The sequence below is a fragment of the Schistocerca serialis genome, chromosome 3, assembly GCF_023864345.2.
Source record: "Schistocerca serialis cubense isolate TAMUIC-IGC-003099 chromosome 3, iqSchSeri2.2, whole genome shotgun sequence".
In the NCBI taxonomy this organism is placed as follows: domain Eukaryota; kingdom Metazoa; phylum Arthropoda; class Insecta; order Orthoptera; family Acrididae; genus Schistocerca; species Schistocerca serialis.
Genome location: NC_064640.1, coordinates 172,843,542 through 172,864,042, shown reverse-complemented (window position 1 = coordinate 172,864,042; position 20,501 = coordinate 172,843,542).

Below are 20,501 nucleotides of genomic sequence, written 5' to 3'. Positions count from 1 at the left end.
GTGTGACAGTTATCTTATAAATGGGCTAACCAACTTCTTTTTGTTCATAGATGAACAACATCAAGAGCTATCGGTTCTACTCGTCACAGTGAACGAGAAAACAAAATTTATCCTAATTCGTTGTGGTAAGGACATGGAAATCAAAATAAATATTGGTGATGGATGACTCCGTCCTACACTTGCTTAACTGTACATGAGCTTCAGTTTTATTCATACTGGTGGCACAGATTATACGCCATGAGATTGAAAATCCAACAGAAAACTGATTGACTACTACGTGGTGAAGTTGTTTGATGTTATCACCATCAAGAAAGGAAATAACGTTTCGTGAAAGATGGAGCACTCTATCCTTTCTTCATCAGTCCCTTTCACGTTTGATTTCGCCTCTAGCTGATGAGTTAATCATGGAAGGCCATATCATCAACAACGGAAAGTTTAAAAGTTACACTAATAAAGTACTTTTTTCAACAAGCGTGCTTGGTGGTTTCTTCAAAGATTATAAAGAAAAGATGTGGGAAGTTGATCTAATTGCGATCTTTCCTTGCATTTCAAGTCGAAGCGATGCCAATTTTCGTTGGCCTGATATAAATAATAGTAATGTGGACCAGCATTCATTTCCAAAGGAGAGTAAAATTGTTGTAGAAACCATGGAAATCCGTCTTCTCATAGTTACGTATGAAGCAGAGTATTCATTCAAAATAGAATGAGAAAGGTTCAAAAATTCGAAGATTCCCATATCTTTCCTTGCACCACGACTCGTCGACATTGAATGTTTGGGTAAGAAGAGAAATTTAGAGATAGACATCACAAATTCCTACAGTTCAAAAGAATTTGTCATGCCTCACATCATCCTCGTTGTGTTTCAGGCAAAACAGAAAAATCTGTTGCTTGACTCTTCCTTGTTCGACCACATCAAACTAGAGAGTATCCACCAGAAGAAGGGAGAAATGAAGATTTTCCTCACGAAGTGTTGAACGTACACCCTACAAACAACTTTTTGAAGGCATATTATGTTTTTCGTGATTTTAAACGAGGTTACTCAACCGAAGACTAATGTCAATGTAAATCCATTTAGTTTCATTCCAAATTATCCAATTTATGTGATAAACATGTCGCGAAGAATGACTGTGTTGGCATCACAGAAAAAGACAACAAAGTTCTAGGCAACGATCGAAGATAAAATTTCGAAGGAGACTGTTGAATATATTGTCATGTATGATGAGATTCATTTGACGTATGATGCTCTACACAGAATTTTCAGCGAATACTTCTTAAAAATTTGCTTGTGTTTCTATTAACTGTGTATGTTTGGATGTTAGCAAATGTCTTTTTACGTCACATGTAAGTAATTCGGTTTTACAGGCACACATCACTCGAATTTTTTCACGTTCTATGAAGCATTTTTTTACATATGTTTACATGGTAGTCCTCATGTTAACGGTTTAGGTAAAAGCAGACAGTACGTTTAATTTCATGACACTTCAGAAATCGTTCTTTTTTTCTCTTCATCATCCTTTGAGGAGAACATGAGTTTCTTGCTGGTGAAATACCTTTCTTGACCATATTTTTTCACACACGCTTTACATGTCAATTGATATAAATCTCTTATGTGCATGGCAGTCATGGTGTGACTTCACCACTGCACAGCGAGTACACCTTTTTGTAGTCTGCAGCATTTATATAAAAAAAATCTAGATTTTCTCAACACAAATGACTCGACGTGAACTGAGAAAATTTGCTCTTTCTTTCTTTCTAACCGTTTGTTATCCTGATGATGATGATGAAGAGTCTGTCTTCATAAGTCAGTTGAATGACAAACATGTTTCTAATTTGTTTAACCTCAACGGTGATGATGAAATTTATGCTGTTTTTAAGTGTTATAGGAAACGAAAGTTACTCGGAAGAAATGTCGGCAGTGTATATATCTAAGATTCCAAGACACAGCTCTTGTTGTTGTGAAGACTAACCCATTTAGTTCATTTCACATCTGATGCTTCATATGTAATGCTTCCAATCGAGTTCTTCGTTCTGTATTTCTTAACATCATTGAACAGACAGTCTTTGTTTGTAAGGTGTCAGGCAAATCCAACACCTTCCATGAAAACCCTGACATGATAGCAAATCCAGCAGTATGTCACATAGTTTCGAATAAATCCTGACATTAAATTAACCAAAGTAATACGATCAACGAGTGAACAAATGGAATATCACAGACTAACACAAGAACGCCTAAATGCATGTCATACCTTCCCACTGCGAAACAGATGCAGTTCCGAGGAGAGAAACGAGAACAGAAGCCGAGAGCAGAGTCATGTAGGCTAGGAGGCCCTACGATAAGGGACGGACACCCACGTCACCACCCGAACGCCAAGACCACCCCCAGCCCATGTTAAAAGATAGAGCCCTCCAGAAGAATAGTATAGATCTTACGATAACACTAAAAGGGCCACACCAGCTGCAAGTTTTAGCGTGAGAATAAACGCGTCTCTGTTGCGTTGCAAACGTTAAAAACATTGCCCCACCACGAGAAGTATAACGTTTCTGATTGGATAGACAGAATTTTTGTAGGCGGAGCTTAAGGCTAACATTGAGACCCTGATTGGTCAGTTGAAAACACAGCCAGTTAGCTTTTCTTAAACCAACTTCTGTAAATTGTAGTAAGGGGAAGTTAGGTGAGAGTTGCTTCCGAGACGGCGAGGTGAGTGGAGCTGCCCCGCCCGCCGCCCCCTGACACTGCCTAAACACCGTCAAGGTAATTAACACACGCAATGCCGCATAACAGCGCATAACGCTTCACTCAGAACTGCAGAAGTCTCATCTGTTACATCACCTTTTTGCGTAATACTAGTGTCGATCGTCAATTAAAGCTCATGGTATTCACATTTGCTACTAGAAGTTAAAATCTGAAACGCGATGATTTTTCTATTATATAATTATTGAGAAGCCACATCAGCCACTGTAATTTACGACAAGTTAAATAAGTAATTATAGATAATTGAGGGTCACTGTAGACCATTTTGATAGTTTTCTCTTTTATGAAACTTAACTTAAATCTAGACTATAGATGTGATGTGGCATAGGTCATCCTTCGATCCATTGTAGAACTGGGAAACCCATTCAGGGAATATTTGTTCACATTTTTGTTGAACGCAGTTGGTTTTTATCATCCTGTATTGAAATATTTCCTTTTATCAATAGTGCAATTTATCAACAATGTTTTGTGAGTAGAATAAAAATTCCAATGGTAAACTTAACTGCTTTTTTGACGTTATTTTACCAACTAACTAAAAATAAGAAAGCCTTTAACCCATTACACTAAATTTAGTTAGTATTAAGATTGTTTTACAGGGAGTGCAGTGGAACTGACGATGAAATCATTAAGTATTTGATTATATCATCGCTAGTCTCACTGAACTCTTCTGTACTCTACATGTCATGTGTGGTCTGGCGTCTCCTTACCGGCAACAGGTCCCAGGTTCAAACTAGTCAATTCCCTAAAAAACATGCTCAGAGCGTCGTTGCACGAAAGTGGTAGGGAGACACTACTTAGAACAAACAGACGCCACGCAGAATGTTAGAGGTTGTTTTGAATTAACGTCTTATCCTTTATGACACATTTTTTCACTCCTTTCGATTTTTTCCTCTTCCTTATCATCAACCTTGTATGAACAAATTTTTTCCATCCAACTACAAAATTCTTCAATTATTTTTCCTTTGCACTCAGCCTTCATCTTTCCTACAACTTTCTTGTTTACTCTTGGGCTGTTGTAGATATTCTCTGCTGGGCACTCACTTGTGTCAAGTTTCTCGATCATCGTCTTCATGTCTTCGTAGAATTCATCAGGTAACTCGAATACACTCATACTAACGGAGATCGATGATTTGTACGTTTTTCATGTGGATGGCAACGACATTTTCGTTAAAAATTGTTCTTTCTTTGATTTTTGGCTTTGTAATGAGTTCTTCACACAATTATACACTCGAGACCTACTCTTTACTCACTCTGTTTCTTCCATTTTCCATCCGTTTGCCGAAAACTGAGCTATTCATCAACTTGTAGATCTCTTTGTCAAAGTCATTCGTTGCTTTCGTCTTCAACTCTGTGTTCAAGTCTATGTACTTCTTCAAACAGTCAGATAACTTAAACTTCAAGACTTTGTGTACTCTTGTCATCTTCATCCCAAGAGACAGGTACTGTTTGAAATTTTTGTAGTGTACAACGCACTTTTGTTTGCCACTCAGTGTAGTCAACAGCTTGGTTTCTTTGGTGTTGGGCGCAAGTTTATATTCTGGAGAAAATGGTAAACTTTGTACAAATCATGTAATTCCTTCGGGTATTCTAGGTCAACTTCGAAGGTCTGGGGCGATCTCCGACGTTTCACTTTTTTTTCTATCTTTTACTTTTTGGAGAACTGAACGAATTTAGTTCGATCTATAAAACTTAGTATAAGGTAGAAATGGAGTTATGGCATATCCATGTATCTTGTTTGCATCGAGTTACAACAGAAAATTTGTTGTCTTCATTAAGTGGTGGTTCTTAAAAAATTTGTTGTTCATGTTGACGTATGTCTTACAACACTAGGATATTCCTCCTTTTATCCTTGTCTCAACTATTGGAATCAAGCCGTATACATGAAAAAGATCGAGTGGTTGTTTAGTGAATTTTAACCGCGCGTACCAAGATAATCATGGTGTAATACCAAGAATGATCGAGAGCGTAAGCATTCGCACAATTTTTTCTGAGATTTTCAAACACGTCAATCAACAACAGAACGTCCGTCAAAAGGTAAATATCACGGTAGTCACCAAGATTTTTGATTTTACGTTCTTTCCATACCACCTACGCATCCACATAAGCTTCATCACTTATGGCACAGTCGTTTATCTTCTTGTCAAATTCTTCCTTCGGTGGGGAGTGTGTTTCCTCGAACTTCTTCCAAGAATCCACGTAATCTTGTGGATAAGCATCTTTTATCATCACTAGATCGACTAGATTATTTGGAAAAATTTTTTATCATGTTTGTTATCAGGTCTGTCTTCAGATTAGACCAAGTTCTGTGAAGACTTGATGCCATGAACTTAAACGTGTCAATAAACCTCGTCTTCAGATTTTCTGCCTTATTGCTGAACTTGTTGTATCTTTCTTGATTGTTGTAACCAAATCTATATCTTTTTCATCGTAACCAAACTCAGTTATGAACAAATAAGTCATTCACTGAAAAGTTGTGAAGATAAACTGGAACAATCGTTCGATGCTTCAGTGGTAGATTACACCGATTTTCCAGCCAAATAATCATGGTGACGATCGTTTTTGTTCTCTCGTGAGTAAAGTCTTATACACAGTGGATATTTTCTACACTTGTCTTTTATTTTCTAGACTTACCTTTTACTGACTGTTCTACTCATGTGAGCGGTCAGACAGTTGTCTGTCATTAAGAATAAAATCTCGAAATCTGTATAGATGACGAGAAGAACCTTTGTTGTGTGTTGAAAATTTTTGAAGGCTGTATGTTAGCCTTTCACGGGTAGTTCAACTTTGAGTGGCTTGTTGACTAGACAGTTTGATGTGCGTTCATCCAGTTTTTCCTTACTGTTGAAGTAGAGTAGACACAAGTCACAGATAAATTTTGCTTCCTTATGCTTTGATACCTGTGTAAAAACAAATCTTGACAGAGCCTTTATCCAACAGTAATGGGAGTCCTCATATTCTTTGAAATATAGTAGATTTGCGTGTTTCTCTCTCTTTCTTTGTTCGTTACTTTTAATGGGTACACCTGAAATAATTCCTGAAACGATTAAACGTGGCTGAAGACCTTGACTTTTCCCTAAGTCTTCCAAATGTCATCAACTACGAATGGAAATACGTTTTCATTTTTCATCGATTTCAATGTCATCACTTTTGTACTTACCTACCCTTTGTGGGTCCTTCTTTAAAGGGAACAAAGCAGATTTTATTCACCGTAGAGATCGTTTGTCAACTTTATACTGTATGTTGATGCAAGGTTTCTTAGCTCTTATTTCTGGTAGATCGATGTGTGTTGATCCTCTGAGTGGAACATACTGATGAAGACAAATAATTCTGTTCAACGTTCAACCTGATCCACGTGCTCGGAAGTCATCTTTGATAAAAATCTCTTTTTTTGCTCTTCTGTAGAACTTGAGAGAGTCTCTCTCTGCGGTTCTCTCGCTTCCTGGCGTTCTGCATTCACAGAAGAGGGAAAGATTAGTCTTCAGCCCGTGATGAACCCTTAATTAATTTTTTACAATTTTCGTAATTTCCCTGCTTGATACGCTCGGCAAAAATTTTGGTTCGAGTAGACTGAGGTTGTTCTAAGAATTTACCCTCTGTAGTCTGGTGGAAAACGACGTGTTCACCTGGAAGACCACTGACTGCCGACGACGCGTGGGCACCGTTCTGGCAGCAGGATCGACTGTTTCCTGCAGGCGAATTCAATGGGAAACATGCGGCATTGAGTATCCGTCTGACGAACATCCGCGGACGCCACCTTTCCCACGCTGCAGAACACGATGGATCGAAAGTCATTCGCCCTGGCTAGCCCACGCAGTAACCGAGAAATGGCACACACACAGACGTCCTTGACTTTGTTACTACGAAAGTTTTCGCAACGTGCATGGCATGGTGATCAGCTTTGCCTCTTACGTAACACATGCGCTAACGACTGCAGTACCGCCAACCAGAAGACATGACCGCACAGTTCCACCGCTGCCACGGGCAGTTCTCGCCATGACCCGTGACAGGAACCGCGTCCAGAGGGACTTGTGCCTCACGCGGCGAACAGGAAGGCCAGTCTCTTGTGCCGACAGATACGGGCTGCCCTGATAGATGTTGGGAACCGTAGATAGCGAGACAAGATCGCGGACTAGAAACCTGGAACCACATCCTGCGACATGGTGCGCTACTTCCTGCGCTCACGCCCCTACCTCCCACGACTTAAGACGCCGGCTGGTCCGGTCTGCAAGCCACAGAACAAGCAGAATACTCTTGTGGATATATTTGAAGCAAACTTCCGATCTAGAGACGAGCCTTGGGATGCTCCACGTACACAGATGGTTGAGGGCGGGCTCACCACGTACCTCCCTGCAGCGGATTTCCCCGACGATGATCCTAACGATCCCATCCCAGCGGTTACTCTCTGAACGTAGCGGTTACTCTCCTGGTTTCGGTTTCTGCTCATCTCCAAGGCTCCTGGACATGATGCAGTACGGAATCTGGCCCTGATGGCACTAACGAGTAAGGCTAATGCCGTAACTGCCGGTATGTTCATTAGCATCATCCGCAACAAGACGTGCCCCAAGCTGTTGAAACCCGCTCTCACTGTTTCTGTTCCGAAGCCAGGCAAGGATGGAGCCGATCCTAAGAACTGTAGGTTTATTAGCCTACTTCCATTCCTGAACAAGATCTTTGAACGAATCTTCCTGCTATGGGTCTCTCAGAAAATTGTCGAAGATGGACTTCTACCTCTTGAACATTTTGATTCAAAGAATGACACTCAAATATGCTCCAGTTCCTTTGAGTGGTTGAAGAGATCATGACTGCCTCCAACCATAGGTAATACTGCGATTCTCTCTTCTTGGATGTGAAGTGAGTGTTAGAAAGCGTTTGGCGCCAAGATCTACTGTTCAGACATTTCAGTTTTAGGTTTCACGACCACTACGTTCACCCGATGGAAAGTTATCTCCAGGGATGGACGTTCATAGTCCAAGCACATGAGGCCATTTATATTGTCCGAAGCAGCAAGGCAGGTATTCTACAACGATCCATCCCTTGGCTGGTCCTCCACTTCCTCTACACCTTGTACCTACCCAGGATACTTCAAGTTACACGGGAGCTTTACACGGACGACACTGCCCTCCTTATGAGAAGTCGATAGTTACTGGTCACACACTGACGCTTGAAGGAGCCGTGTTCAGACCTAGCGAACTGAGCAGCGATGCGGGGAATTGGCTTCATTGCGACTAAGGTACAAGCTATACTGTTCGCCAGGAAAGGTCGTCCAGTAATGAAACAACTACAATTCTTCGACGATCCTACAAAATGGAGTGATGTCGCAAAGTGCCTCGGTGTCACCTTTTACCCTACGCTACCAGGAAAAAGGATGTGTGCGATGTTAAGTGGAAAGTGCTGCAACGACTTGGTGCATTCCATCCACTCCTGCATAAAGGAGCCACCTTTCCGGTCGACTGTAGCCTCACCCTCTTCCGGGCTTGTATCTGCCCCATCACGGACTACGTGTGGAGGGCTTTGGACACCACCTACGGTCTCTCCAGCAGACGCAGAACGTCAGCCTACGAAGGATATTTCATGTACCTTGACAATTTCCGGCATAACCCATGCATAACGCAGCACAAGAAATGGAGGTCCATGATTGCTTCCAACATCACGCCCGCAGGACGTATGAGAAGACAAGGGAGTTCCCCTCCCCGCTCATCTGTCAACTCAGATGAGGTCACACATAGACCGCTTTCAGCTGGACATATAGTCTTGTCGCCTTACTACGACCTTGCTATCCATGTCGCCATCGCTCACGACCGACACATCAACACACTGAAGATATACATGAACATTAACCATACTGCAGTTACATTAAATGCCCAAGGATAAACACTGCCTCACATCTTTAATCCCTAGGAAGAGACGAAAGCGGGTCGCGCGCCTCGGTGTCAGTGATGGCCGTAGGTTGGTTAGAAGGCGGCCAAGTGAATAACTGCAATCAACCTGTGTGCTAGAGTTAACCTGGAGTTATGGGCTGGGACACGATTTCGTATGACAGGAGGAGCACTCTCGTGTTTCGGACTGCAAATTTGTACGTCAGTCAGGCGATTCGACCTTTCGTGCTGCCATACATGAACAGCATTCCAGATGGTGTTTTCCAGCAGAGCAGCGCTGGTCCACATACTTCAGTTGTAACAAAGCATGCTTTAAGAGCCTCTACATGTGGCCTTGAGTGCTCGATCTGCAGATCCGTCTCCAATCAAGCACGTGTGGGAAATTATCGGACGACACCTCCAGTGTCATCCACACCCAGGATTAACCGTCCCTTCATTCACCGACCAAGAGCGACAGGGATGGAGCTGCATGGCACAAACCGACATACGGCACCCGTATGACACTATCCATACACGTCTGCACGCTCTCATTCAACGTTCTGTCAGTAACACAACTTACTAACATACCTGTGTTTCACATTTGCAATGGCTTTTCTCGCTCTTACAGTAACCTGTGAACTTGCAACGTTAATAATTAAATATGTTACCTAGACATGGGTGTTCCAGAAATTTCATTACTCTACATTAAATATTTCTTGCTGTTGGGATCATATTCCCTCAGTATAGATAATGCGAAATTACTCATTCCCATTCCAGCAGCCGGCTAGCGAACGCCACCGCAACAACGAATCTTTTTATCTGCCTAGAGAAAGGCGCGAGCCATTTTGCTTTTAAAGGGGCCCCGCCAAACTAATGTGCTGACAATAATCTGCTGCGTAATCATGGAACACTCTTCACGGTCGCGTATTGTGATCTCTTTAGAGGGAGAAAAACTGCTCTTTAACAACATCAAGAAGCGAAATGTAATGTTAGGAGTATGTAGGCGAGTTACTCGTCCACCTAGTACTGGTACTGAGGTGAGCTGAATATTTTGCTGGGACGGGTGCGAGTCGGCTGGACGAGGAAGTCCCGGACGTGTCCAGGTGCAAAGCCGAGCAGCGTCACCGGAAACGAGTAAATCACAATGCTGGGAGTTTGGACGGTTGTCGCTCGCATTGCTTTTGTGCAGGTGACAATGCTAAAAAAAACGGCAGAGTGTCAGAAAATCTTAAAAGTGGCTACGTTCCAGCTCTTTGAGGTTCGATAGTAACTCACAGTCAAATATTAGTGCAAATCTGAATACATCTACAACCACAGAAAAAATGAAGCACATCAAATGACACAACAGTATTTCATTGTCTTTGTAGTATAGCACTGCACTAGAGCTGCCATCGCTGAAAGGTAAGTATCTGTATCTATGCCATTTAGTGATTTATGACGTCTTTTATATCTGTTTCATTATGAAAATGTTTGTCAGAACACTGTATCCATAACAATTACACAGAAAATGAATACAGCATGAATACCTCATACTTCGTCATAGTTGTATATTTATTTAATTAACAATTTAGTATTTTGGCAGTAACTTTATTTAAATGTCGATTGCAAGTATTATTAAAAATCTGTACCACTTTAAATGTGGTCAGTCTTATATGTTGCGTGGACACCAAAATTGAACAGAGAACCAAAAGACTCTTCTATTAAGACGGCATAAGTAATTGTTTCAATAATATTTAGCGATAATCTGTAATCATTTAACGCCAGCGCACTTGCGCAAGAATACTGGCTTGTATATTTGTGAAGCAACAATTACCAGTATTTGTTGCAAATGAGCTGAATGTAACTAAACTTCAATAACATTTCTTTCATTTAAACATCGTTATTATACATTAGTTCAGCGTGGAAAAGTGGTCAACTTGAATCAAATGATGTCTGTAGAGCTTGAAGACGAAGTATTTTTTGTTTGGGGGGGAGGGGGGGGGGGGGATGGCTTTCAGCCAATGGAGAAGCAGACAGTAGTGGAACTCTATGAGAGTCAGTTGGAGACTGGGACTTTTCAAGTGACGAGTTCAAAGGAGGGGTTCTGGACATTTTGTGCCGAGTGCTGGAAGAACGCAAACCTGCCTATGGTAACGTGCATAATTCAATCGTGTAGGTGACAGATTCTGGGCAGTGAACGGCCGCTATAGGCTGAAGGGACTTTATACTTCGAGAGATCTCAGTGTTCTCCAGAATAGGACTGTAACCTCTTCCTCTGAGCTTAAGCAGAGTATGCGTTACTCTTCTTTGTATCGTGCGTGTTAATTTTTGAATCATCACATTTAGATCTGATCTATTTTGAGCTGGTGAATATTTCGCGTATTGTGATTAAGAAATTGACATCGCTTTCGTGTATCTTTGATGACTATTCAGTTGGGGATTTTGTACCATTCTCTTAACGCTCTCACGCAACTCTACTGCATTTGATAAGGGAATTTTCTGTCTGTATTTTAACTGTATATCGTAGGATCACTTCCCGATTATTTGAGATGTCCTTTCTTGAATAAATATTATTCAACATAATCCTCTCTCGTCTGTATCAATTATAGACATTATAAAAGAATCCTTGTTATAAAATTATTGTATTTTTGTATACCTTATTAACTCCGTATTCTAGCAATGCGTAGACTACTTGACTAGAGGACCACAGCTATAGGTTATTATTTCCAGCGAATTATCTGTGGGCCATGAAAGCATACGTGCGTGACTCGACCCTATCACTACATGGAGCTATTCTTCTTTAAACACTGATGTGAATAGTCCCCGTACATGACGTACGATTAAATACAGGTGAAAATGAAATTGATTTGCTCCTATCGGATGCTGTTTAGAAGATCAATTACTCTACAGTAACCGTTAGGTACCGTTGCAGAAGGCACAAATATAAGGGTTTAATGTCGCAGTTGACACCAATGTCATTGGGAACGGAGCATAATCTCAAGTTCGGGGAAGACTAAGACTAAATTATCGAGCTATTCGCCTTCAGCAATTATGTGACGCCACAGAAAAAATAAATCTCATGAGGAATATAGTTGTAGAAGTGTGTGGAATTAAACAGAACGCAGTTTGGAACTTACCTGTTAAGGTTAGAAATATGCACCATCAATGTAAGAGGATTGAGTAGATAATACTTTGTAAGATAATATTGATATGTACACTGTTGTTGTTGTTGTTGTGGTCTTCAATTTAAGAAAACTATATTAACATGCAAAGTAATCGTAGACAGCATTTTCAAAACTCTGATTGTGGAATCTTGACTCCATCTGAGAACGCGCTTGCAGCGACTAGTAGGTGAATATTTATTTCTCGTCAGAAATATCAGCAAATGAGACTTTTTGGATACGGCTGCATTCTCACAATTTTGTAGAACAAGAGTTTCATTTCTGTATTCGTAACAAGCGGGGTTGCGCAGTGGTTAGCACACTGGTCTCCTCTTCGGGAGGACGACGTTTCACCGGGTCCGGCGATCTTGAAGCGTTCAATTCACTAAGGCTATCGATAATAATATAGATAGAACTAATCAGAATGAAAAACCACCATACGAAGTATATCAGAACTATCGAAAGTGTGGAACACAGAATCGCCGGAATAATAGAGAAGGGGCACTGCACAGAATTGGAAGTCGTTGACCGTATGAATGTTACGAGAATCTGGAACCATGGGCACGTAAAGTGGGTCAGAAACAATAATATTAGCCACCTTTTCCCGTTGTAATTTTGCTGTCTAAACATATTTTGGCATTTTCAGGCTGCTTGAATCAGGGCACTAGGAGTAAAGTAGAATGTCTTTCTGGCACCCAAAATCACTAGTTTTAAATATTATCGATCCGTTGCGATCCATATTCGAAAATATATGTACGTTACCCGGCATCTCTCAAGGTAATGTAGCGGTTTTTTACTCTTTCAACGGCAGAGATCAAATGGTTGAAATGGCACTGAGCACTATGGGACTTCACAGCTGAAGTCATCAGTTCCCTAGAACTTAGAACTACTTAAACCTAACTAACCTAAGGACATCACACACATCCATGCCCGAGGCAGGATTCGAACCTGCGACCGTAGTGGTCGCACGGTTGCAGACTGAGTTGCCTAGAACACAAAGGCCGGTCATACACAGATCATTTTTTGTACGCTTGTTTTCTTTTTATGTCTTTCACTTCATTATAGGCCTCATGATCTGAGTAAAACAAAAGCGCGTAGGATTGCGCATTTCACTTCTGGCTACGGCCGTTCACAGAAACTCGGCGCTCTAGGTAGCCTATAGCGAAGAATCAGACATTGCTGCCTCCAACGAGCGAAGAGCGAAGCTGAGCTCATGTAAAAGTTTGTCAGCCCGGTGGCATGCAGTAAGGGAAAGCACCACAGGTCGGGTAACAAGATAACTTTCGTTGACAATAAAAATTTATTGCCGTTTGGAGAAGGTCCTTAGCGGGAACTTGTTGGAGAGCCTCTGAATGCCTTCTCTATGAACTAATGTTAAAGCTGTTATACAAGTAAATAGAATTGTACCGTCGAATACGACAGCGTGTGGCTTGAATTGCACGATAAACTACTTGTGTAAGTTTACCCACTGCGGTAAGGCATTTAGCGCTTAGATTTCAATGAAACCACTTTCCCGTGACAGCATGTCACCCAAAGCAAACCTAGAATTTAATCCAGACCCGATCTGAGATGCATTTACGAACAACACAAATGTTGACGTCCTGTCATCTACAGGGAGTAATAGAGGAATAAATAGCTAGTGCGACAGACGTTTTCGATCTACTACTAATTTGAGGCATTGAAACGAGATGAGTTTTCCCAGAACCTGTCTCCGTAGAACAAACACGGAGATAAACGTTATACGCCAGGAAGGAATAGTCAGATATAGACGCTATTCCATATACATGTAAAATATCAGCTATGTGAATGATTAGAATTTCAGTCATATGCTGTGGCTAGATTTTCCATCATAGTGCATTAGCTTTGTCATCACATGGTCTTACAATGTATATTCTGAGGCTACACTGTGTCATATGAAGAGTGGAAATGAAGAACTTTGTAAATGCTAGATCTGGCATTTGTTGCGAGAATAAAAATTATATTTTGAGGAATTTTCTCGTGTCTGAAAAACCGGCCCACATCTGATCTTGACGGTCACTTTCGCCCATTCCCTACTTCTAATCAAGAATGCATTTGGTCTTCAGTGCTTTCCTAAACTGTTTGTCTATATGTTCAACCATCTCTACACTTCCGTGTTTCGTTGGTGTCATATACACGTCACGCTTGTCTTCCCATCTAAGACCCAACAAATCGTTACAACTCCAGCCTGTGGATGGTTTTTAAGGCGGTTTCCCATGTACCTCGGCGAATGCGGGCTAGTTCCCCTTATTCCGCCTCAGTTACATTGTGTCGGCGAGTGCTGTGCAAACACTGTCTCCACGTACGCGTACACCATAATTACTCTACCACATAGTTTGTAAATCTTTAATCCAAATTTCACTCTTTTTGATGGATTTAAGTTTTTGTTTGCTAAACATCCTTTATGTTTCATTAACGGTTCGTCTACATTTACATTTTCATCCAGCGATTAAATTTCTTGACATTTCTCACTCCAGAGGTTGATAATAGGTCTTCGAAGCCGGTAAATACCATCAGGAGTTCCACTACTGGAAAAATCTAGGAATTTCGAAATCTGTTTAAATTTTTAAAAGGCACTACTTTTTTAAATATTGGCGTTTCTGCTAATGGTGTTTTAGAGCAATGCATTTGGATATCTCGTTTTCTGACTCCAGCCACCGAAATACACAGAGCATAGTAGGCCTTCATTACGTAACAGGGTACCAAGCGTCGTTTACTTACCATTTTTCCTCTGCGTTCCCTATCATCTGACGCGGGATGAGATTCGTTTATGTAACAAGTATTTCCCATAATCTGTCATCAGGTATAAGAAAAAATAATTCTAGTAATCTTGGCTGTTCAATTACATCATTTCAAACAAATGCTTTAATACCATGCATCTCAGAATATTTCCAAACGATTGGTGTATTTTTCTTCGCTTCCTGCCAGTTCCATGTTACACACGATAGACGTACTGAATTTACCTCTTCACTATCATCGTCTATAACTAAACGTTTTGCACACTTTCTCTTTTGTATAATCACGGTGCCGTCACTGGATTTGTCATCACTGCTTCCATGTAAACGACTTTCTCTTGATATTATGTAAAGATTTCTTAAATTTGTCTTCAGAACCGAAGGCACGAAACCACTAGCACCCTTGATTTGTAACGTAGATATACGGAATTGTGATCAATTCTCGCAGTGTAATGATAAGAACTAAACCACGAGCGACCGAGCGGGGTGGCGCAGTGGTTAGACACTGGACTCGTATTCGGGAGGACGACGGTTCAATCCCGCGTCCGGCCATCCTGATTTAGGTTTTCCGTGATTTCCCTAAATCGCTCCAGGCAAATGCCGGGATGGTTCCTCTGAAAGGGCACGGCCGACTTCCTTCCCCATCCTTCCCTAATCCGATGAGACCGATGACCACGCTGTCTGGTCTCCTTCCCCAAACCAACCAACCAACCAACCAACTAAACCACGAGTGTAACTGAGAAGTGTTTGTCTAATGGGTAGACTCGTGATGTTTACGCTTGGCCATATTTTCGTTCCCGCGAGTGCGTCTCGCGATATGTTCGTTTGGTCCGCATTTGTTTCCGTATTTCTGACTCGTGATATTCATCTTTGGTCCAAAATTGTTATCATGAATGAGATTTGTCAAAGTACAGCAAGGGGATAACAATGTTCTAATTGTTGTTTATACTAGTTTTTGGCTGTTTATTTTTCAAAAGCTAATGTAAAGACCAACAAAATAGTATACACGTGAACATTCGTCTGAAGATGAACCTGTTAGTCCAAAACCGGTAACGGTGTTATTTATATTAGGAAATGGCGTTATTATGAGTAGCTAGTTACTGTTTCGTTCTTTGCAAGAATAAATTGATATTTTGTACACGGCCACTGTCTCAAAACGTCAGTTCTCGACGAAATAGCAGGACAAAAGTCATTCCAAGTGAAGTTAACGCCTAGGCACAACGTTTCACACTACTGGGCATTAAAACTGCTGCACCACGAAGTTGACGTGCTACAGACGCGAAATTTAACCGACAGGAGGAAGATACTGTGATATGCAAATGATTAGGTATTCAGAGCATTCACTCAAGGTTGGCGCCGGTGCTGATATGAGGAAAGTTTCCAACAGATTTCTCATACACAAACAGCAGTTGACCTGCGTTGTCTGGTGAAACGTTGTTGTGATGCCTCGTGTAAGGAGGAGAAATGCGTACCATCACGTTTCCGACTTTGATAAAGGTCGGATTGTAGCCTATCGCGATTGCGGTTTATCGTATCGCGACATTGTTTCTCGCGTTGGTCAAGATCCAATGACTGTTAAAAGAATATGGAATCGGTGGGTTCAGGAGGGTAATACGGAACGCCGTGCTGGATCCCAACGGCCTCGTATCACAAACAGTCGAGATGACAGGTATTTTATCCGCATGGCTGTAACGGATCGTGCAGCCACGTCTCCATCCCTGAGTCAACAGATGGGGACGTTTGGAAGACAAAAACCATCTGCATGAACAGTTCGATGACGTTTGCAGCAGCATGGACTGTCAGCTCGGAGGCCATGGCTGCGTTTACCCTTGGCGCTGCAACACACAGGAGCGCCAGTGATGGTGTACTCAACGACGAACCTGGGTGCAAAACGAATGGCAAAACGTCATTTTTTTCGGATGAATCCAGGTTCTGTTTACAGCATCATGATGGTCGCATCCGTGTTTGGCGACATCGCGGTGAACGCACATTGGAAGCATGTATTCGTCATCGCCATACTGGCGTATCACCCGGCTATTGGTTACACGTCTCGATCACCTCTTGTTCGCATTGACGGTACGTTGAACAGTGGACGTTACATTTCAGATGTGTTACGACCCGTGGCTCTACCTTTCATTCGATCCCGGCGAAACCCTATATTTCAGCAGGATAATGCACGATCGCATGTTGCAGGTCCTGTACGGGCCTTTCTGGATACAGAAAATGTTCGACTGCTGCCCTGGCCAGCACATTCTCCAGATCTCTCACCAACTGAAAACGTCTGGTCAATGGTGACCGAGCAACTGGCTCGTCACAATACTCCAGTCACTACTCTTGATGAACTGTGGTATCGTGTTGAAGCGGTATGGGCAGCTATACCTGTACACGCCATCCACGCTCTGTTTTACTCAATCCCCAGGCGTATCAACGCCGTTATTACGGCCAGAGGTGGTTGTTCTGGGTATTGATTTCTCAGGATTTATGCACCCAAACTGCGTGAAAATGTAATCACATGCCAATTCTAGTATAATATATTTGTCCAACGAATACCCGTTTATAATCTGCATTTCTTCTTGGTGTAGCAATTTTAATGGCCAGTAGTGTATTTGTGATAATACACGTACAGAAATACAGCATTTAATTATTAACTAGTAGATATGTAGTCAAGAAAATACACATCTCATATGTCTTTTCCTTTTAAACCTGCTGTGGAAAGCACAACTTGGCGCAAAGACCATACGCCATCTACTAACGCAAGTTTCAAAGACATTCTTCAATGTTTGGCAGCTGTATCGAGTCTACTGACATGCAAGAGACCACCGAGAACACAACAGCTCTGAAAATGCGTTTAGTGATAAAATGGCACTTACAACGTTTTCTGCTTCCACTCTTCATATGAGTAGTGGACACTGAGTGGGTCCACGGAAAGTGCTTCATGTTCCTGTAAGACCAAGTTACCAGCTCTCATCAGAGTGTGAAAGAGGTCTTCATGTGGCCGGCTAGACGAATTGTGCGTTATGTGGGAATGTGAGACGTTTGGATGTGACAACAGCAGAATGTTGGAACTGATGGGAACGTGAGGGAAACGACTCGCGTGTTCAATGTTCATACCAGCCAAACCTGACGATACCAAGGGACAATCGCCATATTGTGTTTCGTCATATCTGCGGCCGCCGTCCGGGCAGAATAAAGGATTTGCAACAGCACTTCATGTCATCCCGTACCAGTGATCGAATACTAGCCGAAGCAGGGCTCAGAATCAAACAGCTTTTAGCATCCAACCACAGACAACTACGTTTCGACTGGTGTCGTATTCGCGAAGTATCTACCGCAGATGAGAGGCGCCGCATCATTTTCAGCTATGATACTCCGCTCTGATCTACATCGGAAGACTATCTCAGTGAGTATGGCAGTACCAGCGGGAGAGGACTCATTCTGTTAACATTTTACAATTATCCACCGGTGTTATCAATAGCCGATTAGTATCGGGAACCGTCAGGTAGAACTTCAGGTTACCTCCGGTGGCGGTTCAAGCAACACTCAGCAGACAAAGACACCCTAACCATTCTTGCGTTAACTCTCAAGATACAGTTTTCTGGCAGCTCCGTTTAACATGTCTACGATCGCCCACGATGTTTAGGTTTCGCTGAGTAAAATGATGCTATCTGTCGCCTATCCTTCCATCGTCACTATGAAAGACAAAAGGGCCCGCTATACCAGTTGTGGGCCAATTTACCGCAGAAGTGAATAGAGGTTTTCTCAATCCAATCAGAGCAGGAAGAGAAGTCCAAGGGGATGCAACGCCCTACTGGCAAGTCACCAGCATCATACTCGTATTGCCCACTTTCGTTGTTTATTTCATTTCATCCTATTGTCTTAAGGCTCTTTTTTTTTTTTTTTTTTTTTACATGAGTGTACGTATTGGACAAATAGCACAGAATATCGGAAACTGCAGTTTAGAGTTTATATCCTTCCACCATCCCGATGCTTCATACTGTTGAGATAGTTCAATAGTTTCTTAGGTAGTTGTTCAGAATATTTTGTTCAGTGACTCTAGGTACACTGCTGGCCATTAGAATTGCTACACCAAGAAGAAATGCAGATGATAAACGGGTATTCGTTGGACAAATATACTATACTATAACTGACATGTGATTACATTTTGCCGGCCGCGGTGGCCGTGCGGTTCTGGCGCTGCAGTCCGGAACCGCGAGGCTGCTACGGTCGCAGGTTCGAATCCTGCCTCGGGCATGGATGTGTGTGATGTCCTTAGGTTAGTTAGGTTTAAGTAGTTCTAGGTTCTAGGGGACTTATGATCTAAGATGTTGAGTTCCATAGTGCTCAGAGCCATTTGAACCATTTTTTGATTACATTTTCACGCAGTTTGGGTGCATAGATCCTGACAAATCAGTACCCAGAACAACCACCTCTGGCCGTAATAACGGCGTTGATACGCCTGGGCATTGAGTCAAACAGAGCGTGGATGGCGTGTACAGGTATAGCTGCCCATACCGCTTCAACACGATACCACAGTTCATCAAGAGTAGTGACTGGAGTATTGTGACGAGCCAGTTGCTCGGTCACCATTGACCAGACGTTTTCAGTTGGTGAGAGATCTGGAGAATGTGCTGGCCAGGGCAGCAGTCGAACATTTTCTGTATCCAGAAAGGCCCGTACAGGACCTGCAACATGCGATCGTGCATTATCCTGCTGAAATATAGGGTTTCGCCGGGATCGAATGAAAGGTAGAGCCACGGGTCGTAACACATCTGAAATGTAACGTCCACTGTTCAACGTACCGTCAATGCGAACAAGAGGTGATCGAGACGTGTAACCAATAGCCGGGTGATACGCCAGTATGGCGATGACGAATACATGCTTCCAATGTGCGTTCACCGCGATGTCGCCAAACACGGATGCGACCATCATGATGCTGTAAACAGAACCTATTCATCCGAAAAAATGACGTTTTGCCATTCGTGCACCCGGGTTCATCGTTGAGTACACCATCGCAGGCGCTCCTGTCTGTGTTGCAGCGTCAAGGGTAACCGCAGCTATGGTCTCCGAGCTGATAGTCCATGCTGCTGCAAACGTCGTCGAACTGTTCGTGCAGATGGTTGTTCTCTTGCAAACGTCCCCATCTGTTGACTCAGGGATCGAGACGTGGCTGCACGATCCGTTACAGCCATGCGGATAAGATGCCTGTCATCTCGACTGCTAGTGATAAGAGGCCGTTGGGATCCAGCACGGCGTTCCGTATTACCCTCCTGAACCCACCGATTCCATACTTTGCTAACAGTAATTGGATCTCGACCAACGCGAACAACAATGTCGCGATACGATAAACCGCAATCGCGATAGGCTACATTCCGACCTTTATCAAAGCCGGAAACGTGATGGTACGCATTTCTCCTCCTTACACGAGGCATCACAACAACGTTTCACCAGACAACGCAGGTCAACTGCTGTTTGTGTATGAGAAATCGCTTGGAAACGTTCCTCGTGTCAGCACGTTTTAGGTGTCGCCAACGGCCCCAACCTTGCGTGAATGCTCTGAAAAGCTAATAATTTGCATATCACAGCATCTTCGTCCTATCGGTTAAATTTCGCGTCGGTAGCACGTCATCTTCGTGGTGTAGCAATTTTAAGGGCCAGAAGCGTATTAATGATGGCAGTGTCCGAACATCCAGTGAACTCAGCCATTTTTGTGAAGTTTGCTTCCATTCACCAACAGTCACATGTCTCTCATGGTATTCGACACAATTCTCCAGTCTGTTTGCACCGTTCATATACTCCTGTTAACACATCCGTACTATTCACATCTCTTCGCGCGACCGACACGTGATCTATGTGTACTGCTTTAGAAGACAGAGTTGCTGTGATAAATTTTCTCGTTAATCAGTGTGTGGTCCGCTACACTCTGACGGCTTTTTGTCTAAATCGCTAGACCATTTCAGTGACTATGTGATCATGTTAGGTCGTCAGAAACGCTAGTGCTACG